This window comes from Thalassophryne amazonica, chromosome 1 (genome assembly GCF_902500255.1).
Source record: "Thalassophryne amazonica chromosome 1, fThaAma1.1, whole genome shotgun sequence".
Classification (NCBI taxonomy): domain Eukaryota; kingdom Metazoa; phylum Chordata; class Actinopteri; order Batrachoidiformes; family Batrachoididae; genus Thalassophryne; species Thalassophryne amazonica.
In genome coordinates this window covers 75,401,666-75,429,625 of record NC_047103.1, presented here as the reverse complement: position 1 = coordinate 75,429,625, position 27,960 = coordinate 75,401,666, and the positions used below count along the sequence as shown (strand labels likewise).

Genomic DNA, 27,960 nt, shown 5'->3' with positions numbered 1-27,960 from the left:
CCTCTGCAGATGATCAGTTAGCTGTTTTACAACTACCCTTTCAAGAATTTTTGAGAGAAAAGGAAGGTTGGAGATTGGCCTATAATTAGCTAAGATAGCTGGGTCAAGTGATGGCTTTTTAAGTAATGGTTTAATTACTGCCACCTTAAAGCCTGTGGTACATAGCCAACTAACAAAGACAGATTGATCATATTTAAGATCGAAGCATTAAATAATGGTAGGGCTTCCTTGAGCAGCCTGGTAGGAATGGGGTCTAATAAACATGTTGATGGTTTGGATGAAGTAACTAATGAAAATAACTCAAAAAGGGTGTGACATGTGAGGCCCAACCCCAAGTAGCCAGCGGAAAGAGAGGCGCGATGCAGGGCGCAGGCCACACACACCGGCCCCACCGGGCCCCGCAGCCCATCCCCAGACCCAGCGGAGGTGCCAGGGAAACCACGAGACGGGGGGGGGGCAGTCCCGGAGGAGCACCGGAAGCCCAGGGGAAGAACAAATCAACACGGGGACAGGGGGCCAGGCAAACGGAGATGGACGAGCCACCCCGCCCAGCGGTCCCCAAACCAGGGAAGGTGTGAGATGAGACCCAGGAGCGGCAGAGGCAGCCGAGTAACCAGAGGGAGACATGCGGGCCCCACAAACCCAGAGGGAGAGGCAGGGGCATGGAGGGCCACCTATTATCCGAGCCCTGGGAAGCGACACCACCCCCTGCCCAGGCACCGGACCCCAGCCCACCAACGGCAGAGCGGACAGACCCAGCGTGAAAAGGAATGATGGCCGCCCAGTTACTCCAGCTGTCACCAACACCCCCACCCCCAAATAGGACCAGAAGCCCCGAGGCACAGCACCAGGGCCCCCACAGGCAGGCCGTCCAGCCCCTCCCCCCAAGGCACAAAGGCGCACCCATGCCTCGCAAGGGAGGAGCCGGAAGCACCTGACCCAACCCCCCCGGTTGGGTCAGGGGGGGGTTGCTTTGATAACCGTTAATCCACTAACTGAAAAGTTAACTTTTATAAAGCTAAACTGATAAACCCCTATAAAATGTAGCTGAAGTTACAGCTAAACAATAACTTTTAGTATTGACTCCAGTACATTGGCAGCTACTTGTACTTCTGAATAAATTCAAAGGCAATCACAAACAACAATGAGCCAGTGCTTCTGTTTGAGATCAGCCTTCTCTCAGCAAAAGAGACCTGGTGACCAGAGAGAAAGGAAGGGAAGGGAAAAAAGATTATTTTCACAGCCTCATCCAATCTGTGGTTGGTCAGTTTATTTGTACAACACACAAGTTACTGTAACATGTGTGTTAGTTTTTACAAATAAATCTGTATTTGTAAATATGTCATATTTTTCATTTATAAAAAAAGGCAATTTGAAAACTAAAAATTCCAAGTGTGATTCAGCACATATAGCGAATGTGTGGCAGTTAGTATTCACACTCCCATCCAGTAGAAGGCAGTGCTCAATACATTATTCTATACATTTTGAGTTAAAATGTTTGTTTTAAAATTTTAACCATAAGTTAAAACTGCCTTGCTTTGGATGTCTTCTGCGACATGTCTGCAAGATTGTATGACTGTGAAAATAAATGATCTTTTTTTTTTCTTCTCTTCCTTTCTCTCTGGTAGCCAGGTCTCTGCTGGCAGAGGATTGAGCTCTATCGCTCATAGCTGTCTGCTTGCTACAAAACACATAACAGACAGGAACTAAAATGTAGAATTTTAGGCTTTCAGATGTTTTTAACTGTTAAGCATTATTCACTAAGCCCGCAAAAAGATGTTAGCGGTCTAAAAGTTATTGGAACTAAATATAGCGGAAGTTAATTGGTCCGCTGATGGTTTTCAAAGTTAGCTGAATAGCTAATCAGCTAACAAAAAAAAGTTAGCTTCGCTAGTTAGTGGATTAGTGGAACTGTGCCCACCACTGCTCAAAAACTTGTGGACTCATTGCCATAACCTAGTGTTGCTAGTTTCTGCATTTATTTTTGTCATCTAATTGGTAACACATGGACCTTGACCTCTGTTTCACAAATGTTTGTTTTTTTCTTTTTCTTTTTTTCTTCACTGTCTTATTCCTTTGTTCCATTTAGAACCTTTTCTCTGCACAGTTTGTTAAAGTATTAAAGGTATCTACTCATCACTTTAGCTCACTGCTCAGTATCAGTCTCACAACCCTACAGAAAGACAAGAAACACCGGGAACCCTAGAGACTTGGACTTGCCACAGTATCAGCATCACCAAACACCTCTTTTCAACAACATTACAGCTAGATTAGCCGTAAGAGGTCTTTTTCAAGCATAATATGTATTTAGGACCCAACAGAAGGAGCGTTTGCAAGACATTTTTACAGCTGAAACCAGGAGAGGCCTCCTGTATATATATGTATAACCTAACAGTAGCTAGATTCTTTTATAAAAACACTCTATTTATTTATTTTCAAAGTATACACTTGTGGTAAACGGTGCATGAACAAGCGACTTGCAATTTTGAACGCAGCTTTACTTTCCACCGTTTATTTAAGCCCAAAATGGGTCCTGATGGAGCCATCAGCCCCCACTCAGCGCCTAATGGTTTAATTATGTCCATCTGGAGGAGGCTGGGAAGGGGAACTCGCCTTATTCTCCAGTCATTCCTCTGGTAATTTGTCTTCCCCCGCGCCCACTGACTGGCAGGCTGATGGTGCACAGACCTGGAAAAGCGTTCGGGCGGTGGATCAGCCTCCCACCCACACTTCTCCGTTCTAATTCTTCTGCCTCTGTGGCACTTGGTAAGATGCCAGAAGCACTGACACTGTGTCAGGTGAGAAGTTACCATTTGTGCCATCAGCGGCTACCAGTCTGTTTTTTTTGTTTTTTTTTTTTGTTTTTTTTGGTGCAGCCGGTCACCCCCAGAGCAAAATTTGACTAGTGATTAGCTGCTCCCCTTAACTCAATGTGTGGCTTATTGGGTATCGCTGTTCATAAGGAGAGGCCACTTTTTTTTAGGGGGGCGGGGTAATTCCTGCCTTGTATGCAACAGCACATTGTGAATGTAATGAAGCAGATATTACCTTGTACATGAAAAAAATCACTTTTTATGAAATGTGCTTATTTAGAAGTTTATCGATTAAGTTAGTTATTTGGTACATAGTTTTTTTTTTTTGTCGTTACCATTAGAGTCCGTTTATTCAGAGAGTAGCGACATGAAGGGTCAAAAAAAAAAAGGTCACGTGACTCGTAGTGCCATCTTGGGGCCAAAGTAGCATTCGCTGTTAATCTGTCTGCATGTAAATCCAGCTATTTTATTTATTTATTTGCCCAAAATGATGGGTTGTTGTGCGTTTGGAGGCACAAAGGGCTTCAAGATGTACAGATTTCCTTTAGATCCGAACAGAAGAAAATTTTGGGAAAATAAAGTCAGCTGTGTGGGATGGAAGTGACTTCATTGTCAAAGCTTTGTGCGGTAAGTAAATTTATTCTTCAGTCCCATGTACAGTAAAACTCACCTAAACCATCATCGTATAAACCGGATATTTGACAAAAAAAAAGTCTGAAAGTTTTTGTATTGTTTTCTATGCAATAAACACCATATACTGTATAACAATTTTTTTTCACTCACATTGGATAAATTGTCCCATCCGATTTCAGCATATTTCCATTAAAAACCCCTGGCATGTGGGACCAGAGTCATTTCCGTGATTAAAAACCCGGACGTTTATTTTTTTCACAACGTGCTCACGCTTGGACCTGGAGCCTGACGTGCACCTGTTAAATCAGACACAGCAAAAGCTGTGATTTGGCACTTTCTGCTTTCACTCCATCTCCCATCATATTTGAATAGTTTTTGCAGTGCGCACATTGATTATGTTTTGTGATCACATACGTTTGGCAGAAAAGTCTGCAACATTACAACTCGGAGTCGGAAAAAGAGGAAATTGTACACCTTACCTTTTGAAATGGAGGTGATGATTGTAGAAAGTAAAGCTTGCTGAGGGTCAAATGAATCCATAATAAAGCATAATCCAGCAACAGAGAACTTTAAAACTGTCACGCACATCATTGCATGACACTGAGTTAGTGTTAGAGAAGCACAAATCAGTTTTTAAATTTATTAAATTCATGAATTGTAAATTTACATGAATTTGATAGCTTAACTATTGTTATATTTATTTTGATAGTACCTTTACCTGGATGTTTTGCTGTATGTGGTTAACTGATTTAAAAAAAATGTTGAAAACATTTGTTCATTCAGTAGTTCAGCACAGGTGGCCCCAAAATGGCACCATGTTCTCAGTTGACACTACTCTCTGAATAAAGGGACCCTAGTTACCATGTCAGTCTATTCTTATGAAAAATTCATGATTAAATGTATTACAAAAAAATGCACATTTCACAAATTTCGCACATACTTTTCAAATGAAGTTCTATGTATCCCACATATTCCTCCACTCCTGGTATCACTGATAACAAGATGACGGCTCATCTGTGTGGGGCAAACAAACAAACAAACAAAAAAACCAAAATGCAGTAAATTGTCAATGTTCTTAGTTATTTCCATCCTAACCATAAACCTAAAGGCCCCTTCACACATAGCACAAATGAGGCCGAATGAAGCTGAATGGGCAAAATTTGCAGTTCGAGACACAGACAGGACGGACAGACATTCGGCCAGTCATGCACGATTGCCATACAAATGCCGTCCAAATACCCAGAATGTGTGTTCAAGCTACCTCGAATGATTTTGCACATTTGAAGTGCAGCAGATCCAGAATCCTGGTAGCCTGCACCCAGAACACAGTACAAAACAGGAAGAAATACAAAATAAAAAAGAAAACAGAAAAAAGAATGCAGCAGGAATATGCAGAATGCACCCCCAATGCTGTACGTGCCACCCGAACTGTAGGTGGAAGACAAGTGGGGGTGGGGGTGCCAGGACGAGCACTGTGGTCTGCTCATTGGAAGACCTGCCATGTCCTACATTACATATCAATACATGCCCCCCTCCCCCCGCGCACGCACTCTCCCTCTCTCTCTCTCTCTCTCTCTCTCTCTCTCTCTCTCTCTTTCTGGAAATCAGCTGTTTACGGGGGTGGCACAGCGTGGTCCATTCTCTCCCAGCTAGATTTCAAATGACATCCAACACATGACGTGATTACATCAGGGTCTCCTGAAGCACGCATAACTGTAGTGGATGTGATCATATTAATATGGACATCACATCACCGACGTACACACAGACAGTCAACCCATGATCATAGGACTGTGGTTCACATACATGAGTCCATATAGTGGATCAAAGATGTAATCCAGAGGATAGGTAAAGCAGTTTCTGTTATCAAAGCAACACACAGCGGTGGCACCCCTCCGATGCCCTCTCTCTGTGTCACTCCCTCTCTCTGTTATTTTTGTTGTTCATTTTACTGTTTTTTCACCCTCTCTCTGTCTTTTTTTTGTTTCCTATTTTACACCTTTTCTACATTCACTCTCCCTCAGCCTCCAGGATATCAGCAACACACCCCTCTGTCCAGACCAGCAATGTGATCTCATGAATGAGCTCACAGCATTCCCCTTTCCATGATGTGTGGCTCATGAGCTGGCCACACTCTGGTACATGTGAATCCTGGCTGTCAGTTAATGCTCCACATGATGGACAGACTGTGTGGACATTGCGATCGTGTGTAAGGTGCTGTGATGCACAGTGGGCTGTCGTGCTGTCCAATGGGGTGGCGCACTGGCCGTGGAACACCACGTCATATGGGATTTATATGTCATGGTGGGTGACGCTTGTGGGAGCTGACAGCAGGATGGGAGGATGTTCGTCAAAGGCTGTTGCGTGGTTGGTGTTCGCCCAGCGCTGTGACACCAACCACACAGCAGCCTCCCATCCTGCTCTTTATTTTTATTTCTGTTGTGGCTGCCTGGTCTTGCTGCATATGTCATTACAGGTGTATTACAGCTGTCACATCCCACTCAGATGTGTTGTGTGGTAGCATGCTGGGCCTGTGGCACGCATCGACTCGCTGTGGGCCAGCAGCATGCTGTATGCACCTGCACGTCATGTTACAGCTGTGATGATCATAATGTCTCACATACATTATGTAACCCATGGGATGGGATGACAATGTATCTGTTAAATTAGGTCCATCATCTATCAATCAATCAGTATTTATTTATAAAGCACTTTACAGCACCAGATGGTGTCCAAAGTAACAGTAAAAACACAGATGCACAGAAGTAAACTACATATACAGTAAATTTAAAACGGCACATAAAACAGAACGTCACTTCCCCACTAGGTGTTAAAAGCCAGCTTTAATAAATAAGTCTTTAACTTACATTTAAAAGGTGCTAGATAAGGAATAGTGCGTAAGTCGAGAGGTTGCTTGTTCCACAGTCTGGGGCCAGCTACCGCAAAAGCATGATCACCCCAGAATTTATATTTTGACCTTGGAACAGGTGTCGGCCAAATTCCAAGTGACACACATGAACATCGAACACTGTTCACTTGGCGCTTAGAAAATGCTTGGCCATTCGCGCTATTAGCATGAAAACAGTCAGCAGACTATTACTTCGACCTGGTGGACTGTGGAGTTGCTGAGTACATGTGGTGTGCCAGAGTGTCGGCTCACCTCACAACGTGTGCCTGCATTTCACAGGACACGTGTGACTATATGACAAGCCAATCGTGCAACAAATATGCCACTTTCAGTCATGTATCAGCAGAAATACGCCGTAACAAACGGCGTTTGGTCAGTTAACATGGCGCTTTTTTCTTTATTTAAATAATATGTTAAATACGTTTATGCCCTTATTGATTTCAAGCATTATTCCGCACCTTTCATCAGACAGTGATTGTAGTGCAGTGGTAAAGTTCCTGGCTGGTAACCAGAGCTTTTGTACATTGTAGGTTCGAATCCTGTGGGTGGCATGTATTTTTCTTTTTTTAATCACAGCAGCTGCGCGCTGCACGATGTGGTTATATATACTCCAGCTGCTCGCACTGTGTTCCTGCTGTGACCGTCACAGCGGGTTCTTTAGCGCCTGCCCATCGGCACAATGTTTGAGTTGTTCACTCATACGAGCTATTACATCGTGATTCACCCTGATTTGTACTTATTTGTACTATGTGTGAAGGGGCCCTAAAAGATGAGCAGCAGCATTCTGTGCCAATTGGAGATGTGCAAGAGAAGACTGATTAATGCAAGAATAAAGTGCATTACAATAATCAAGTCTAGAGCTAATGAAAGCATCAATGGCCATCTCAAGATCATGTCTACTGAGGAAGTGCTTTACTTTAACCAGAAATTGAAGCTGGAAAAAACTTGCTTTGACAACATTGTTTATCTCTTGATCAAACCTCAAACAGCTGTCAGCCATCACTCCCAAATTCTTGACAGCTGGTTTTACATCATTAGCCAGAGCACCAATGTTTGGTGTTACTGCATTCGGTACACCAGAATGCTCAAACACAATGATCTCAGTTTTACCATTATTCAGGTAAAGGTGTACTGTCCCTTGAATGCCAATAAAATTTTCTAACTGGAAAACAAGTACTGTGTGATCCAAAGTATCAGAAGCTGTTGTGAGGTCCAACAGAATCAACACAGCAGGATTCCCTGCATCCACCGATAAAGTGATGTCATTATGAACTTTTAAAAGTGCTGACTCAGTGCTGTGTCGCAATCTAAATCTAAACATCAAGAGGGCCTAAACAGACAGGGGTGGTGGACAAGTGGTTAGTGTGCTTGGTTTCAGTGCAGAAGGTTCCCGGTTCAAATCCCACCCCTGCCACATTTCTCCATGTGAAGTGGAGTTGCGTCAGGAAGGGCATCCGGCATAAAACCTGTGCCAGTTCAACATGCAGATCCACCTTGGATTTGCTGTGGCGACCCACAACACTCTGACCGCCGTTCGAGCTTTCCATACTTCAAGTACGCCTTGACAGTAGTGGACATATGCTCTACTTTTGGGCTAGCTGTGTGATTGGGCCCGGCAGTTGAGAGTGCACTGCGACTGTTGTTGGAGGTCTTTGGAGTGTGCCTTGACTTTGGTCGAGTGTGGGTGAAATAGCCATTCGGCGATCATTTGACCTCTACTGTGAAGGCTGGCTCAGTCGGGACATTCAGCCAGGAGTCTGTGGCCACAACAGCCCCTCGAGCGCAGTCTGAATGGTTCGGCTTGCATATGACTTGCCGTACGAATATTGCAACTGCAGTCAGATTGCGGTATGACTGCAACTTGACTGCAGGAAAAATCGCTTCAACTGCACAGTTACTTAAGGACCTCAAGTGTATAGTTGTATATTCATAGATACTCAACTAACTGCCTGTCTAGGTGGCCTTTTGTAGCACAACTTTGCAGATATTTGGCTACACAAACATCAGTTTCCTAAACTAAAATAACAACTACCTGATTAATCTGAGCTGAAATAAATCCTTTGTTCTACACACTCAGATTCAGTGTTGTACCTCATTACATTAATGGGTTCATAATTTATGTATGATAGAAATCATCCTCAGCATTTCCATATAATGGAATGCAGTTTTTCATTCAGAAATTAAGTTGGTAGTTGTTCTCGATCCACAAATTGTTTTTAGGACTGTATACACTGTGTTCCTGGTCCAGATGTCATGTGAGTTAGCCTGATGCACAGTCTGCATTGGCAGGAGAAAAGGTTGATCTTAATCAAGTAAACAAAAGGCACCAACAGGGTTTGCCAGCGAAGACCTACCACTGACCATGTTGTGGTACACTTGCCCCTCAAAGAACATTTATCAGCAAACCAGCAGAGAACAGTGGAGCTGCTGGTGCTATAGCGTAGCGGTGCTGAAAGTTAATTTGTTTTATAACACCGATCACTGACGTAAATCAAGGAGCACTGGATTTCAGCTGCGTTGCACTGACTCTTCGATTAATGCCAGGAGAAACTCTGAAATGTAGCTTTTCTCTACAAGCTGCAAGCAGCTGATACAACATTAACATTTTTTCCAGTTGAAGACGTCCTTTTCCACAGAAGTAGTGACAGCGGCTTATCTTGGAACAGCACATGAATTTAGTAGTTTAGCAGAAACAGCTAGTAAGATTTAACAGCTCAAAGACGACATTTAATGAGCATAAAAACTAAGGGAAAAAAGACATCAACATACAGTGCATCCAGAAAGTATTCACAGTGTTGCACTTTTCCACATTTTATGTTACAGCCTTATTCCCAAATGGAAGAAATTCATTTTTATCCTCAAAATTCTATGCACACTACCCCATAATGACAATGTGATTTATTAGTTTTAGATTTTTGCAAAAATTTTTTTATAAAGAAATACAAAAAAGTATTCACAGTCTTTGCCATGAAGTTCAAAATTGAGCTCAGGTGCATCCTGTTTCCACTGATCAACCCTGAGATGTTTCTATAGTTAAATTGGATTCCACCTGCAGTAAATTTAGTTGATTTGATGTGATTTGGAAAGGCACACACCTGTCTACATATAAGGTCCCACAATTGTCAGTGCATGTCAGAGCAGAGAGAGGACTGCCTCAAGGCACCAATCTGTGGAAGGGTACAGAAACACTTCTGCTGCTTTGAAGGCCCCAATGAGCACAGTGGCTTCCATTATCCATAAATGGAAGAAGTTCAGACCACCAGGACACTTCCTAGAGCTGGCCACCCGTCTAATCTGAGCAATCGGGGGGGGAAATGGCCTGAGACAGGGAGGTGACCAAGAACCCGATGGTCACTCTGTCAGAGCTTCAGCATTCCTCTGTGCAGAGGGCACAACCTTCCAGAACGACACCCATCTCTGCAGCAATCTACCAATCAGGACTGTGTGGTAGAATGGCCAGCAGAAGTCACTCCTTGGCAGCCTACCTAGAGTTTGCCAAAATGCACCTGAAGGACTCAGACCATGAGAAACAAAATTCTCATGAGACAGACTGAACTCTTTGGCATAAATGCTAGGTGTCATGTTTGGGGAAAACTTGGCACCACTTATGATCTAGTCAATACCATCCCTACAGTGAAGCATGGTGGTGGCAGCATCATGCTGTGGGGATGTTTTTCAGCAGCAGGAACTGGGAGACTAGTCAGGATTGAGGGAAAGAGGAAAGCAGAAATGTACAGAGACATCTTGGATGAAAACCTGCTCCAGAGCACGCTTGACCTCAGACTGGGGTGACGGTTCATCTTCCAGCAGGACAAAGACCCTAAGCCCACAGCCAAGATATCAAAGGAGTGGCTTCAGGGCAACTCTGTGAATGTCCTTGAGTGGCCCAGCCAGAGTACAGACATAAATGCATAAATCCAGACATAAGATTCAGATTCTTTATTGTCATTGTAACAAGTACAATGAAAGGTAAGGTGCAAGCCTTTCAGTGCAAATATAAACCTGAGTAAACCACACGCAGACTTAAACCTTAAATGGTCTGGGGAAGAAAAGAAAATAAACATGAAATTTAACAGAATGAAAATGGTGTGTTGAAAGTGCAATTAAAAAAAATGTAAAAAAGATTGTATATAAAAAGAGAAACATATGTACAAAACTGGATATTTCGGTTGCAGTGGATATTGCACATTATTATCACTTTACCAGGGCGTTGGTAGGCCGGTATCATAGATTTACGTCGACGTTATCTGGCTATACCTGCCCGCTGTGCGTAAACAAATGACGTCATAGCGCGCGCAGCCCAAGAACTGTCCGCAGAGGGGAGGGGGGAAATAACTGTCCGCAGAGGAAAAGATTAAAAGGCGAGAAGTGTGTTTTGGTCCCATTATGGATATTCCGGATGATTTTCTCATGGATAGGTCAACAATGAACAGCAGCAGCCAGCTTGATGAGGATGCACTGCTGAATTTCAACAGCAGCGCACACACCAGGCGGCAGAAGTTAGGTGAGCCAACTTTTTATGTACGGGTTATGTGTTGTGTCTCTCAGTAAAAAGTGATAATAACGCAAATAACATGCTTTTGTCGTGCAGCATGCATTTTCTGCGTCCCTCCATTCATTGCCAGTCGCCCGCAATGACAGCTATTCGCCCTCGTCTAACTCGGGCAAATAGCTGTCATTTTGGGTGACTGGGCGTGAACGTCGGACCTCTGAAAATGCATACCGTCCTCCAAAAGCATGTTGTTGTATTATTAACTTGCACTGTTTGTTCTGTGACTGTCTCTGTGCTGCTTTAACATCGTAAATTTCCTTATTTCTGGACTATTAAAGGATTATACTATCTTATTAACAAATACTGCACTCATTTAAAGTGTGGCATGTGACCTGGCTATTTTGTCCCAGTGGCATTCATAGCTCTAACATCAGTTGGGTAGAAACTGTTTTTCAATCTGCAGTGGTTTGCAAAAGTATTTGTCATGACCGGCCCTGTTCCAGGCTTTGATCCCTTTTTTGCCTCTTTCTTTGCGTCATCTTCTGTTCCTGCTTTGATTTATTAGTGGGTTATTTTCATCATGTGTTTCTTCTATGTTCTATTTTGCTTTGTCACTTTGTTTCCTTGCTACTTTTATATTTTAACCATTGTGCAGTTCCGTTTTTGGTTTGTTCAGCCAGTTTGTGTTTTCATTGTTTACCACTTGTTTATTTTGTTCTTCTTATTGGTTATATTATCTGTTGTGCTTTAGTGTCAGGTTTTGTTATCTCAGTCTGTTTTATTTTTAATTTGTTTAGCCACTTTGGTTTCTTAGTCTGTTCCAGTTTAGTTTTGTCTTAGTGTTTTATTGTCTATTATTCTCAGAGCAGTTTTTATGAAGTTTATCTTCTGTGTTTGTAATCCTCTGTTTTGCTTTTCAGTTTTGTTCTTAGATTGCACTCACATCCAGTTATTTATGTTCACTCCACGCCCTGCACCTGCCTTTATGTTTTTCCCTCACTTTGATTCTGTCTGCTTTGTTTCACCTCACTCACACTCCCTACACCAGCCCAAGTATCTTTGCTCCTCACATCACTCTCTTGCACAGTGTTTGATCTTTGTCTACTAGCCACGCCCCCTTTCTGGAATCTTCTCTCCACACCTGCACCTTGTTACCTAATTAGTCTGCACATGCGCATTGTTCACAGCACTTGTTACTTAAGCCCTTACAGTCTCACAGCACACCGCCAGATTGTTGTCTTCGTACACTTTCCAGCGCCCATTCACAGTCCTGATTTTTGTCTTGCCGTGTTCTGAACCTTGCTTTGTATTCTTCGACCATGCCTCTCGCCTCATCCCAGATGTCGGTGTTTGCTTGTGCCTCTGAACCCTGCTTGTGTATGACTGCATCTCAGCCTGACCCTGTTTGTACCTCTGCTGCGCTGACTGATTACTTGTGTACCAAACCCAAGCCTGAATTAAAGACCATGATTTCCTCCACACCAAAAGCTGGTTTGGGAGTCCGTATTGCGGGTCCAGCCACTCCTGGTGACGGGCTCCCGTCCGTCATGACAGTACAATCTGGCCAAAACATGGACCCCGCAGGCTCCACCACTGCCACGGACCCTGCTGCTGTGCTCCCGGACATGAAGGTGATACAGGAGATTTTTGCAGACCTTTCCTTTTTCTTTATTTGTTTTCGAGACTATGTACCCAGAGAGAAGTTTGATTACCTTGATCAAGCTTGGGATCTTGTTAATCTGAATCCATGGCTGTTTGATTATTTCCCAGAGCTTCTGAGCCTGGATGACATTTTTTGTCTTCAGGAGCGTCCAGATTGGATGAAGCAACCTGAGGCCTACATGCCGTCTGATGATGATGATAATGATTCAGACTGGACAGATTTGGATGAAGACTCTGAGTCAGAGCAATTAGCTTTGCAGAACATGGCTATGTCTTTATTCAAAATACAAGACTTATTTTTTGATTATCAGGACTGCAGCAGTCAGCGAAGCAAACAGCACATTTTTTCAGCTCTCGATCAAATCTTTCTCGCTGAGCCTGAGCTGTTAACCACATTCCCAGAGCTGAGAGACATAAAAATGATGTTTGAGCAGGGTGAGGCCCCTTCCTGCATTGAGGACCCCATGGACCTTTTGTTCGAGTCCAAACTCACTGCCACCTGTTGTGAGGAGCCGCGCGCCATTGCGCTTTCTGATGCCGCTCTCGCTCCACCCTGGTACGACATAACACTGAAGCCGACCGCTTACCTCACTCCTCCTGTTCCAGAGATGTCACCTCCAAAGCCTGCTCCACAGCAAAACCCAGCGGTGTCCAGAATTTCGCACCCAGAACCCACGGAGCCACTTGTCTCGGTCGCTACCTCCACTGCGCATCTGGCACTCGTCACTCCGGTGCCGGCGCCACGAAGATTGCGTATACCACAGCCTGAGCCTCCAGTTTCTGCTTCAGAGACCCCTGCACCGATGATCACCTCTGGTCCTGTGTTGCCCGACTCCTCTATTGTGATCACTCTTCCGACATCAGCTGATCTCATGCCTCCAGGATCACAGATAGAGCCATTGGGAAAAGCCCTGTCATCCTGGAGTTCAGCCTCAGCTGCGGTGCGCGGCCCGCCACCTGAAGTTCGTTTCGTCTCGGCGCACGGCGTGCCACCTGAAGTTTGTTTCGTCTCGGCGCACCGCCCGCCACCTGAAGTTTGTCTCATCTTGGCGCACGGCCCGCCACCTGAAGTTGATGACGTCCCGGCGCGCACTGTGCCGTCTCATCCACCAATCAATGCTCCCACAGTCGGTCCAGCTTCGCTGCCACCTACAGCCTGCTCAGACTCTGCTTCCGCATATACCGTGACCACCTCGCTGGTGACGTCATGTCCATCTGCTGCCTCACCCTCGCCTACTGTCATCGTGGCTTCACCGTGCTCTGCCTCTGCTTCACCCTCGCAGGCTGATGAAGGAATCTCCGGGCACCCGGTGTCTCCACCAGCGGTGGCTCCAGAGGGGGGAGCCCACCCACACACAGACAGTGCTGCCATTCCTGATCTTCACCAGCCTGCTCCAATCTCAGACCTGACCACAGCCTTTGTGAACTGCGATCGCGGGACGGTCAGTGACTTTTCTTTTTCTATCTGGTTTATAATTTTGTGTTTACTTGCCTGTGACAATGTCAGAAGTCTGTTAAAGATGCCTCATCTGAACCTGAAACAGTTTTCTTATGCATCTTTTGGAAATAAGTTAAAAGCACTACTTCCGAGCTTGAGATGGTTTTCTTGTGAACCTTTTACAAAATTGCTGAAACTTACATGTCACACTTTGAAACTTGCTTCATGCAAGCTTCACTTTCAGTTACTGATTGCCATGTGTGCACTTCTGAGCTGCAGATTTATTTCTGTGTTCGGTTCCTCCCCAGAGAAACTTCATCGTTTTGGGATATGCGACTCCACTCATGCAGGTGCTGTGTCCATTTATGGGTTCCCAAATTATTTTTTTCAGTCTGGATCATATTACGGATTCATCTAGAAGGATCAGTTATTGTGTGAATTGTTTGAAGGAAAAGATCTACAAAATTGGCCTGTTCTCTGGTGGACTTTCATTGTTTTGGCTGTGTTGCAAGTGGGGACGGGATCTTTTGGGTCCTTGGATTTTGCACCTGTGTGCTTCATATGAGCTGGGTTTTTCATCTTACTGTAAAGCATTGTGGAAGTTGATAGTGTTCTATCTGCATACATTTGTTCTCTGGCACTTGTATTTATTTGAACAGATGGCTGAAATGATCTGGAGTTTTAAGACGGTTTATGGTTTACTTCAGAAATTGTCCTCTTTGAGTTTTTGGATCAAACACCTCAGTGCATCTTGTCAGCTTGCTTTTTGTGCCTTCTCTAGCGCCACCATTACTTTGATAAGATGTCATTTCAGAGCTATGGTTAACTGGTTTTCGTACTCCTATGAGGGGGTTGTGATCTGGAATGGGGGTTTGGAAACAAATGGAGGCATTTCAGCTCATTTGGTTTCTGGGATATTTTGGATTTTGTTATTAGTACTGTTTCTTTGGTTATCTAACATGGTGGTCTCTTCCTTTACACGTCTGGTTCTCTCCCTTTGGGGTTCCTGGTGTTTCACCCCTAGGTTGGCTCCCGTTTGTGCCCCCGACTCTGCTTCTGGGCCTGCTGGCCCCGTTACCCGTCATTCTGACACTAGGTTGCATCGAGAGGGGTCTTCTGGTCATCCACGGACCCTGTCTTACGTCGGTCCCCTGACACTTGCATGCACGGGGTCCCATCGTATGGCTGACCTCCTGCTGTGGTTTTTCGCCCTGTTTTCCGCCCACTGGTTCCCTGGCCTGTTTTTGGTCATGTTCTTAGTCTTCCTCGGGGTCTCCAGCCTTTTGGGCCTGGTGGAGTGCCCCCTGTCTCTGGGTTCCCCCCGTCCTGGGTCCCCTGCTGTCCCGCCCATTGTCTGGGGTGTGCGGCATTGTGGGGGGGTTGTTGTGGCAGCCTCCGGGGGTTGGCTGCCTTGGGGGGGAGTTCTGTCATGACCGGCCCTGTTCCAGGCTTTGATCCCTTTTTTGCCTCTTTCGTTGTGTCATCTTCTGTTCCTGCTTTGATTTATTAGTGGTTTATTTTCATCATATGTTTCTTCTATGTTCTATTTTGCTTTGTCACTTTGTTTCCTTACTACTTTTATATTTTAACCATTGTGCAGTTCCGTTTTTGGTTTGTTCAGGCAGTTTGTGTTTTCATTGTTTACCACTTGTTTATTTTGTTCTTCTTATTGGTTATATTATCTGTTGTGCTTTAGTGTCAGGTTTTGTTATCTCAGTCTGTTTTATTTTTAATTTGTTTAGCCACTTTGGTTTCTTAGTCTGTTCCAGTTTAGTTTTGTCTTAGTGTTTTATTGTCTATTATTCTCAGAGCAGTTTTTATGAAGTTTATTTCTGTGTTTGTAATCCTCTGTTTTGCTTTTCAGTTTTGTTCTTAGATTGCACTCACATCCAGTTATTTATGTTCACTCCACGCCCTGCACCTGCCTTTATGTTTTTCCCTCACTTTGATTCTGTCTGCTTTGTTTCACCTCACTCACACTCCCTACACCAGCCCAAGTATCTTTGCTCCTCACATCACTCTCTTGCACAGTGTTTGATCTTTGTCTACTAGCCACGCCCCCTTTCTGGAATCTTCTCTCCACACCTGCACCTTGTTACCTAATTAGTCTGCACATGCGCATTGTTCACAGCACTTGTTACTTAAGCCCTTACAGTCTCACAGCACACTGCCAGATTGTTGTCTTCGTACACTTTCCAGCGCCCATTCACAGTCCTGATTTTTGTCTTGCCGTGTTCTGAACCTTGCTTTGTATTCTTCGACCATGCCTCTCACCTCATCCCAGATGTCGGTGTTTGCTTGTGCCTCTGAACCCTGCTCGTGTATGACTGCATCTCAGCCTGACCCTGTTTGTACCTCTGCTGCGCTGACTGATTACTTGTGTACCAAATCCAAGCCTGAATTAAAGACCACGATTTCCTCCACACCAAAAGCTGGTTTGGGAGTCTGTATTGCGGGTCCAGCCACTCCTGGTGACGGGCTCCCGTCCGTCATGACAGTACAATCTGGCCAAAACATGGACCCCGCAGGCTCCACCACTGCCACGGACCCTGCTGCTGTGCTCCCGGACATGAAGGTGATAAAGGAGATTTTTGCAGCTGGTTTGGGAGTCTGTATTGCGGGTCCAGCCGCTCCTTGTGACGGGCTCCCCTCCGTCATGACAGTATTCAGCTCCTTGGATTGCTTTGAGTTTGAGTCTAAGGAAGATCATTTTAAAAATGTTTATATTGAGAAGCCTGATTTACTTTTTGTATTTGGAATGCCATAAACAAATTAAAAAGCGTGAAATACAAAGGGGCTGAATACTTTTGCATTTCATGCATTTTAATTTGTTTATGGCATTTCAAATACAAAAAGTAAATCGGGATTTTCAATATAAAAAAATTTAAAATTATCTTCCTTAAATTCAAACTGAAGGTAAATCTCGACAACTTGATATAAATTAATTAAAAATAAAAGCCAAGATGATAGGTTGCATAAGTAATCAGCCCCTTTGATATACTATCTGTAAATAATCAGTTTAATTGCCAGTTTTCTTCAGACAAGTCAGGGGATGGATACATGAAGATTTCCAAGTCACTGAATATGTCTTGAACTTTATTTACATCAATTATGAAGGAATACAAACAGTATGGCACTCTGTGATAAATCTGTGTGGAGTAGACAGTTCACAAAAACTGAGTGACTGTGCAAGAAGGAGACGAGTGAGGAAAACCACCAAGACACCCAGACAACCCAGAAGACTTTACAGGCTTTTGTGGCTGTGATTGGAGAAATTGTGCATAGTGCAAGTTTTGCATTTTGTATCCCCAGATATACAGCTTCATGATGCAAAGCTAAATTTTTCATTCGTGGATTAGCTTTTTTAGCTAACTCTGATAACCATCAGCAGACCAATTAGCTTCCACTAAATTTACTTCCCCTAACATTTTTTTGCTGGCATAGTGAGTAAAGCTTAACGGTCAAAAACATCTGTTTAACCTAAAATTCTACATGTTGGTTCCTGTCGTGTGTTTTGCAATAATTAGACCGCTGTGAGAAACTCAGTCCTCCTCCAGCAGAAGGAGCAGACCAGCTGCCATCTGCTATTGCAAAGAAAATGAAAAAAGTCATTTACTATCAACATACACTGACATAGACAGTGGGCAGAAGACATGAAATGCAAAGCATTTTTCACTCGTGGTTTTATTTGTAAACAACTAATTCTGGACAGTTTATTGACATTAACAGCAACTCTGTCATTTTTACAAAGTGAAAATATGATATCGCACATATCTTTTAAAGTAATGCGCTAATTCTGAAGGTTTGAGCATTAACAGACACACATGCCAAAAGGCATTATGGAAATTCAAATGAACTCCTCTCATCACTCCCCCCCCTCCCGTCAAAATGCATAGAACACTGCCATCTACAGGATGGGAATGTGAATCGACCAACCTATTTGTGAATCTCAAATGCAGTTTTACGCTCAGAATGTCTCAATATAAGTAGATCACCGATCACACACATTGGGCCTCATGTATCAACGTGCGTACGGCGATATTTGAGCGTATATGGGGTGCACGCCAAAACGGCTGCGCCACTTGGCATTTATCAATGTGGTCGTTGGCGTACGCTGCGCTGAAAATATACACCAGGTCGAGAGGTGGCGTAAATTATACGCCAAAATGAACCAGCACTGGAATCCACATAAAAATGAATATGATCGGCCTGATAAACAGTGCCATCATACATATCAATGCATATGTTAGATAAATAACACTTTCCTGATTATACTACATAATAATCAATACAAATCCCGCTTTTGCGGGATTGCTGGTCTATCGAGTATGATCCGTGGCCACAGCGCTGACTGCAGAGAAAGCGCTGCTCGCCTTTTCCTCCAGAGCCTGGAGCCAGAGCAGTGCTGAGCTTAACTTTATGTGGTGTGATCGTTTTAGACAATGAAATTGATAATTACAACTGTAGTGTTGTCATTCCCTTCGCCCGTGTTGCAGTCAGGTTTTGTCTTCTCCATTTGTTTGTTACAATGAAATAAATAAAGAAATACATTTTAAAAATAAAGAAATCTGAAAAATTAGGTGTGTCTTATGAATTGAGCGAGCAAATATCCACATGTCAAGAATTATTGACATGTGAAAAGAGAATACAGTGGTCCCTCGCTATAACGCGGTTCACCTTTCGCGGCCTCGCCGTTTCACGGAGTTTTTAGTCCAATTTTGCATGCCTTTTTTTTTTTTTTACAGTGTTCTGTGTTCTGCGTGTCTGTTTATAAGAATCTTCTTGCCCAGAAGAAAAAAGAGCGCCAACAAGTACTCATAACTGTGTTTGTCACTCGGAAACAGACACCTGCAGCCAGGTGTGGGTGGAAAAAGGCGCAGCGCCAGGACGCAGAGGCGCGATCTGTGAAATACTGGTCAGTCACTATTAATAATTTCTTATGTGTCCAACCTCGTACGTTGATCGTTAAAATTACATTCGTTAGTTCTAAAAGCCATCATAATTATTTATAGGTAAACGTTCTATTTTTATTTCTCAAACAAATGTTTGGGCCTGAAAACAGTTTGGTCTTATTTTTCTACTAAGGTTTGAACTTTGAGAGTGTTTACACACGAGAGAAAAGAGAGAAAATGTTCATGCCTGATTGAGAAAAGTGTATAAAGTGGTTTTACGGGGGTTTTACAGCTTTAAAATGTCTATAATAATTGTAAAAAAAAAAAAAATGCTGACTACGTCGCGGACTTCGCTTTTTGCGGACTATTTTTAGAACGTAACTCCCGCGATAAACGAGGGACCACTGTAACACTTTTTTGATAATACTACAAAACAATTGATGTGATGGCCGCTTTTGAAGCTCTATTGGCATGCGTCGTGATTGGTGGAGTTCTTTTTCTTTGCCGTCTTCCTGGCTTCCATGTCGTAAAATGAGGGTGTGTCTGAAGCAGAGTCTGAATATTTATGGGCGTGTTTATTATAATTACGATTGTTTTCACCCGCCGTATTTATCAAGGTCGCGTCAGGTGTATGCCGGAAATGGGCAGGTGCGCACTGCTTGATACATGTCACGGCAACTTTGGTGTACTTCAAATTTTCACCGTACATTTACGCTACAAGTGTGCAACGTTGATACATGAGGCCCATTGTACAAACCAACACACAAGTTACAGTAACTTTACAGGGGATATAAGACATTATTACATAATTTACAGGGTGTGCCAGACACGGTCTTTATGCATAGGAAAATATTAGTGAATGATGTGTTACCATTCCATTTCATGTTGTGGGTATATCAATCATTCAAAAGAAATGTTGTGTTGATATGATAAGAATTTTGTTAATTCAACAGCAACATTTCTGAACAATTGGCATGTTTTTATGTTTATTTGTTTCAGGACAGTATATCATTTAATATCCCATAATCCCGTGTACACCAGAGTACTGCTGCAGTCAAAATAACACTGAGAAACCACATGATAATAACTGCAAATGAACATTATATGACCAAAATGTAATTTTTATATCTTTCATAACATTTATAAGAGACTGCTGCATGAGACCCTGAAAACTTGCTAAAACAAATATTCCAAATATTCCATGTCTGCTGTGTTTAACCTGTGTGGAACTTCATAAACACAAATTTCAGACATGTTATATATATATTACTCTGGAACAAACTGCACAAACAGTGTTGTAAAGGACAATAAGCAGGATGTTATGACATGAACAGGAAGCGATCTTGGCTCACAGCAATTCCCCACTGTAAATAACGGAGAAACAACCTGAACTTCTCGCATGTTTACATAAAACAAACACAATAACATCTGTAAACCCAGATCATATATTAACAAGAGTTTTAGGCACAATATACTAAGAGTTTTACCACTCATGTTCAAACACTTACTCCAATTAAGGGTCGCAGGGGGCAGTAGCCAATCCCAGCAGTCATAGAACATAAGGCGGGGTACACCCTGGACAGGACGGCATTCTGTCGCAGGGCTACATATAGACAATCAAACACATACACACCTGCACGCACATGATGGACAATTTAAAGTTTACAATCCACCTAACCTGCGTGTCTTTGGATGTGGGAGGAAGCCGGAGTTCCCAGAGAGAACCCACGCAAACACGGGTAGAACACGCAAATTCCACACAGAAAGGCCACAGGTGGGAATCAAACCCATGACGTCCTTGCTGTGAGGCAACACTGCTAACCACTAAGCCACACACAATGCTGTTGTCCATGTGCAGTGCTTAAATTGCAGCCTTATCAGACCATCTCAATGCGAACTCTCCAAACTTACCACACACAAATTACAGTTGGTCTATTCACATTCCCATCCAGTAGATGGCAGTGTTTTATGCATTTTGACAGGGGTGTAGGAAGTGATGAGAGGAGTTCATTTGAATTTCCCATAATGCCTTTTGGCATGTGTCTGTTAACATTGTTAATAGTTGACACTAATGTCGACAAACTGTCTGGAATTAGTTGGTTTTAAATGAAACCATGAGTAAAAGGTGCTTTGTGTTTCATGTCTTCTGCCCACTGTCTGAACTGATGCATGTTGAAAGTAAATGATGCTTAAAGAAAAGCAATGGGTCAGTTGCATAAAGAAGAAGCTTTGGCTCATTGTTTGACCATCACATCAGGAGAGGTGATGGTCTAGTGGTTAAGGCGTTGGGCTTGAGACCAGAAGATCCTTGGGTCAAATCCCAGCATGACTGAAAAATCACTAAGGGACCTTGGGCAAGGTCTTTAATCCCCTATTACTCCCGGTGTGTAGTGAGTGCCTTGTATGGCAGCAGCCTCAGATCGGGTTGAATATGAGGCATTATTTGTAAAGCGCTTTGAGTGTCTGATGCAGATGGAAAAGCACTATATAAATGCAGTCCATTTACCATTGTTTACTTTCGGTTTGTGATCACCTTTGAATTTACCCAGCAGCACTTAAACTGGCTTAGCTAACAGTGTACTGAGTCAGTAGTGAAAGTTAGCTGTTAGCAGTTAGCTGTAGGGTCTGCAATTTTATTTATTTATTTGCAGTATATTGGTTTAGCGTTATAAACATTAACTTTTCAGTTAGCGGATTAGCAGTTATTGAAGCTAAATTTTTGGTTAGCTGTGCCCACCACTGATTTGGCACATTTGGTTTGGCACATGCGTGCTGAGTTTTCCGCAAGTCACTCATATTGAAGGCTGTAGGGAGCAAAGCCTTTTATCGCCAACATGCGTGCTCTGTGTAGCCACACAGACATGGCTGAATCTGTGGATAACATGGCAACAAATGTCTGTTACTTGGCCAAAGATGGGTGTACAACGTCCCTTAAATGTGTCCCAGATCTGCCATTTGGAACAATAAGAAAATATTTAGTTGAGAGCATTAGTGCAGGCAGCTGTAATCCTGTACACACTGTGCGCACATTTTATTCATGGCTTTATTCATGAAAATCATTCAATATTAAAACAAAACAAAAAAATGTGTGAAAACTACATTCAATGTCTTATGATAGCTAAGTTTGAGGGAAAAGCAGTTGAGTTTTTCATCACAGAACATTCTTAGGCAGATTGTAGAGCACTTTAAAAACAAAACATTCCATTCATTCATTCATTGAAATATTTTTCAGGTGTTTAGAAACTGTAAAAGGCAAGCTGTAAGCATCTGAACTTGACCTCACCTCTCATACTTTGTCCCACATTCGAAAGTATCAGGGTAATTTGGCTTACCCTTGTCTGTCCCCAGCTGCTATTTCAGCAGACACCTGAATTTATCGTAAACCAAAGTATCTGTATCTGGTCTTGGATCTGGTCCTCCTTAGCCTGCGCTATGGAGAGCTGCTCCTCAGACGTGTTTTGGATGAATGTGCACTTAACGCTTTGCTTCCCATGCCAACAGCAGGGCTGGGAGTTCATGCTTAGTCTCGTGAGATTTATGCACCACTGAGCATGTGCATTCAGAAAGTAACAACGGTCTATTGTAAAATCAACTGGAAGCCAGTGGAGTGAGTAAAGTACAGGGGTAATATGCTCTTGTCTGGAAGTGTTCATTAAAAGACGAGCAGCAGCATTTTGCACAAGTTAGAGGCATGCAAGTGAAGACTGTTTAACACCAGCATAAAGTCCATTTCAGTAATAAAGCCTGGAGTTGATGAAACATGAATGGCCATTTCAAGGTCACATCTACTGAGAAAGGGCTTTATTTTAGCCAGAAGATGTAGCTGGAAGAAACTCTTTTTGACAACAGTTCATCTGTTCATCTCTTCAAGTTAATCTTTGAAAATTGCAGTTGTTGTCCGTTCGGCTGCTTATGTTTGTTTGGGCTCACCACAGTGGATGCAGCCAGATCCACATTGATATTTGGCACAGGTTTTTATGCCGGATGCCCTTCCTGACACAACTCCCGTTTCACCTGGAGAAACACACACAGCCCCCAGTGTTCCGAAGAGGTCTCCCAACAAAGTACTAACCAGGACCCACTCTGCTTAGCTTCTGAGATCTGATGGGATCAGGCTGATACAGAGCAGACTGGCTACAAACTCTTACGATTGCAATAAAATACAGAAATTTGAGCATTAAAAAGGATTGTGTCAATGAAGTGGCAACATCCATGTTGAAAATCTCGTGTGTGTGTGTGTGTGTGTGTGTGTGTGTGTGTGTGTGTGTGTGTGTGTGTGTGTGTGTGTGTGTGTGTGTGTGTGTGTGTGTGTGTGTGTGTGTGTATGTATATATATATATTGTCATTTATGCTGCAATTGAGCTGAAATTTTCTACATGGGTACCAATCAGCAAGCCTAAAAACATATCCAACAGGCTTTGCGAAATTTTTACTTTTGATCCCTGGACTGTGATCATGCCCACTTTTCTAATTGTCACTTTAAACATCTCAGAAACAACAAAATCAATGAAGCTGAAACTTGGTGCACATGTTCCTACCCATGAGGACACCAAAGTTTGTTTGAGACGTTGCAATCCGATTTCAACTATGACTGCCATGGCGGCCATATTGAAAATTCCACTTAGAGCCATTGCTCAGCAGGTTTTATAGATATTGAGGTGACATTTGGTACAAAGGTAGCTAGTACTTAGCTCCAAAACATATCTGACAGATTTTTTTTAAGATTTTAACCTTGATAGTCATTGGAGTTTGGGCAGCCGGTCTGCTCTGTGTCAGCCTGATCCTGTCAGATCTCAGAAGCTAAGCAGAGCAGGATCTGGTTAGTACTTGGATGGGAGACCTCTTTGGAACACCAGCGGTTGTGTGTGTTTCTCCGGGTAAAACTGGAGTTGCATCAGAAGGGCATCCGGCATAAAACTTGTGCCATATATCTGCTGTGCTGTATCGACTGTGGCGACCCCGAACAAAACTGGGAGCAGCTGAATGAACAACAACAACAGTCACTGGAGTTTGGCCATGCCCACTTTTCTAGCTGAAACTGTGATATCTTGTATCATCCTGGTGAGATAAAGCGCATGTGGTAATGGTATGAGCTTGCTCTTACTCATGCTAAAGTGATACATCCAGACAAGCGAATGTGTGTGTGTGGGAGAGGGGTGCACTTAATATTCTTTCTTGTATTCTCTCTGTGAACAATTGACACTCAAGTTTGTTTCTTCTTATCTCTGTCATGTCATCCTACAGACTGTTTTTCAGTCACACCCCATGCCTGATCTGTACATAATGATTTAGTCTGAGGAGTGTGGTGAGCTTAGTGGCTTTGTTAGTTCGCAGGGTGAACATCATTATTTTAGCCTGGCTATTGTTACCAAGACTAATCTGTTTCCCTGCCAGAAGGATGACATTGAATTACTTGTTGAAGAACTGGGTCAATATTGAGCATCTGTCTATGCTGTGAAGTGTTCTGCATACACCTCCTTTTTCCATTTTAAATATACAGTATATATGCCTTTCTTTGCATGGAGGTGTGTAAATGTGTGTATGTTTGTCGAACGGCATGGTTATGTGATGATTTTTTTTTTTTTTTTTCTCAGAATTCTTGATGTTTCATCCCGGCTTTCCATTCTGGGTCAGTTGTTCAGGTGGTTCATTTTAATTGCCAGGTATTACCACCACCATCATTTCAGCAGTGCAGAAACGGCTTATTCCTCCAGCAAGGTGATTTAACATTTGAATAGCGAGGTCTGTTCAGCACAGATGACCTACTTACCTTTTTACTCCTGAAAGCACACAGTTTGGATTTGAAGGTTGCAATGATGAACAGACATAATATGCTGTTAGGGCATAAAAGCAGAAGTGTACAGTTATGGTATTGTGAGCTTTATCGGCCATTTGATGGGAAAGAGGCTGATTTTACTTCATTGCTATCTGTTGTTTGGAAACCAGTGCTATTTTTCACCTGGTACTCACTCACTGTATGTGAATCATTGTGTTAGCTGGATTACATTGTTGACAATTTGGCATGATCCTGGATTTCTTGCTCCTGTGAAACTGTTGTTGGATTGGTTTTCACAGTAACATATCCATAAGTGCAAACCTACTCAGGAACAAGGTTATTCAAGATAAACAATAGAAATGGTGTCATTCTAGGAAATTAATTGTTGATAAGAACATCCCAAGTGAACAGAACCTTCAGTGTGACTTGATTTATTATTATTATTAATGTTGTTATTATTATTATTTATTATTGTTAACTACAGTCCCTGCAAACAAACACTTGGGGGATGTACAGAAATCACCCTGTCAGTCTGTCTATGATTATTTTAAGTGCAAATCCTCTGAAACTGGTTGGCAGATTTCAATGGAACATTACACAGTGGTAACAGATTGAAAGATGTGATTATGAAAAATAATCCACTTCCAGTGGCTTCAAGGAGAGATATTTGGACTTCATACCTAAATTTATTTGTCCGTTACCTGTACAAACAAACTTGTTGGGCTCTTCAGTACAGATGATAACCAGTTTGTTAATTCAGGCATTTCATGACATGAGTTCAATGATCACTCATATATAACACATGCAAGCAGCCAGCACAGCAGAGTGGGGTCATTATTTTGTCATCTTGTTCACAGATGTCTGGTCAATTTGAATATTTCTGTATTTTCCTTTGGCCTGCTCTATTGCCATTGGTGTGCTTGTGCTTGCTCTGAATATTGAGTAAATGGCAAGATCATTAATGCAATGGACGGACAATAGCTGCAAGCCTGTGAAAGTGAACATGTAATAAAAACACACATTTATCATGTTTTCCGTGCTTTGTGCCTCTGTAAATTTATTCTTCTATTCTGTTAAGCCATTGACCATTGATTATTTGTGGCCCCGATTGCCTTCCCAATTCCAAAAATGAGGAAATCTGGCCTGATTTATTACATTTCATGTGTCATAGAGTTGTATACTGGTGGTAGCTGGTTATTTCAGACCACAGTTCATTGGCGGCTTCAGGAAATTTTTGTTGGGGAGGCTTGGGGGGGGGGGGGGGGCTGGGGTAAAAGTTGGAGGAGCTCCACAAAATGTCGTCGAAATGAACAGTATATAGTAAATTGCTTTATAAATACCAAGGTATATGTTTTAGTCACCCGTGCTCCTCTAAAATGTGGTATCAATGCACACACACACCACTTAGAATGATTGCAAGTTCAGTAAACTTGCACATAGGTATAAATAAAGATAAGTGAAGTTTTAAGAGTGGCCGTAATAAATATTTAGGAAACCTAAATTTTAGGAGTATGGGGTTAAATTTGTCTCATTAATACTTGCAAATGCACAGAGGGTGATTTACAAATATCCTTTGATTTGTACACGTGCTTTGTGATGCACAAACACAAACGTGTGTGGGTTTTTACAAATAAATGTTTATTTGCAAAACTGAAAATTCTGTTTGTGAAGGGTGATTCAGCATTGGTGGATCACCGAACACACACATTCATCACTTTGCTCAGTTACGCAATATTGAGACATTCTCAGCGCAAAACTGTAGTTGAGATCCACATATATGTCAGTCGCTATTCACATTATTGGCAGAATTATTGGGGGGGCTGAGGGGAGCTTGGATCATTATTAGGTGGGCTTAAGCCCCCCCTTGGCTCTGCCACTGCCACAGTACCAGAGTACTTGACCACAAGATTGAGCCAAATGCACACATACTCCATATGCGCTAACCTGTTGGTTTGGACCACCTTATTACACAAAGGTAAAATGGTAATGTCTCAAAACTGTTCTCTGTGGAAGACTGCAGCATACTTTTAATGGGATTTGTGTTGCAGTGGAAGAGGAGGTGAAGGAGGCTTTTGCCCAAAAAATGATCCATCCCTATCACTGCATGTTCCACCCACATGTCCACATTCATCTACTTTTGCCAAAAGCCAGAGTGATGAGCAGAGCTGTGCACTTCATGTAGAGCAGCTGTGCAACTTTGTGCTCATTTTCACCTGCTCCCTTGTGCACAGCCACAGCACACCACTGTGCACAGCCACTGAATCCTTCATTCAATGAAAATGCTCACAACACCCTACAATCTGCATTGTTTTTTGTTTGTTTTTAATTTTAGCCTTTAATTGTAGCCTGGCACCAAAATAACTGAGCAGCCAAATCCACATTGAGGAAGCAATGCCTGAGTTCAGGATGCACTAATGAAATACACTCAACAAAAATATAAACGCAACACTTTTGGTTTTGCTCCCATTTTGTATTAAATGAACTCAAAGATCTAAAACTTTTCCACATACACAATATCACCATTTCCCTCAAATATTGTTCACAAACCAGTCTAAATCTGTGATAGTGAGCACTTCTCCTTTGCTGAGATAATCCATCCCACGTCACAGGTGTGCCATACCAGGATGCTGATTAGACACCATGATTAGTGCACAGGTGTGCCTTAGACTGTCCACAATAAAAGGCCACTCTGAAAGGTGCAGTTTTGTTATATTGGGGGGGATACCAGTCCGTATCTGGTGTGACCACCATTTGCCTCATGCAGTGCAACACATCTCCTTCACATAGAGTTGATCAGGTTGTCAATTGTGGCCTGTGGAATGTTGGTCCACTCCTCTTCAATGGCTGTGCGAAGTCGCTGGATATTGGCAGGAACTGGTACACGCTGTCGTATACGCCGGTCCAGAGCATCCCAAGCATGCTCAATGGGTGACATGTCCGGTGAGTATGCCGGCCATGCAAGAACTGGGACATTTTCAGCTTCCAAGAATTGTGTACAGATCCTTGCAACATGGGGCCGTGCATTATCCTGCTGCAACATGAGGTGATGTTCTTGGATGTATGGCACAACAATGGGCCTCAGGATCTCGTCACGGTATCTCTGTGCATTCAAAATGCCATCAATAAAATGCACCTGTGTTCTTCGTCCATAACAGACGCCTGCTCATACCATAACCCCACCGCCACCATGGGCCACTCGATCCACAACATTGACATCAGAAAACCGCTCACCCACACGACGCCACACACGCTGTCTGCCATCTGCCCTGGACAGTGTGAACCGGGATTCATCTGTGAAGAGAACACCTCTCCAACGTGCCAAACACCAGCGAATGTGAGCATTTGC

At 43.0% G+C, this 27,960-nt stretch overlaps 1 protein-coding gene and 1 pseudogene across 3 annotated transcripts in view; one reads left to right on the top strand and one right to left on the bottom strand.

Moving 5' to 3' along the window:
• adarb2 (adenosine deaminase RNA specific B2 (inactive)) overlaps window positions 1–27,960 on the top strand; it is an 870,518-nt gene that overhangs the window by 106,836 nt on the left and 735,722 nt on the right. The gene's annotated exons all lie outside the window — the stretch shown is intronic.
• LOC117521316 lies at window positions 22,862–22,980 on the bottom strand (annotated as a pseudogene).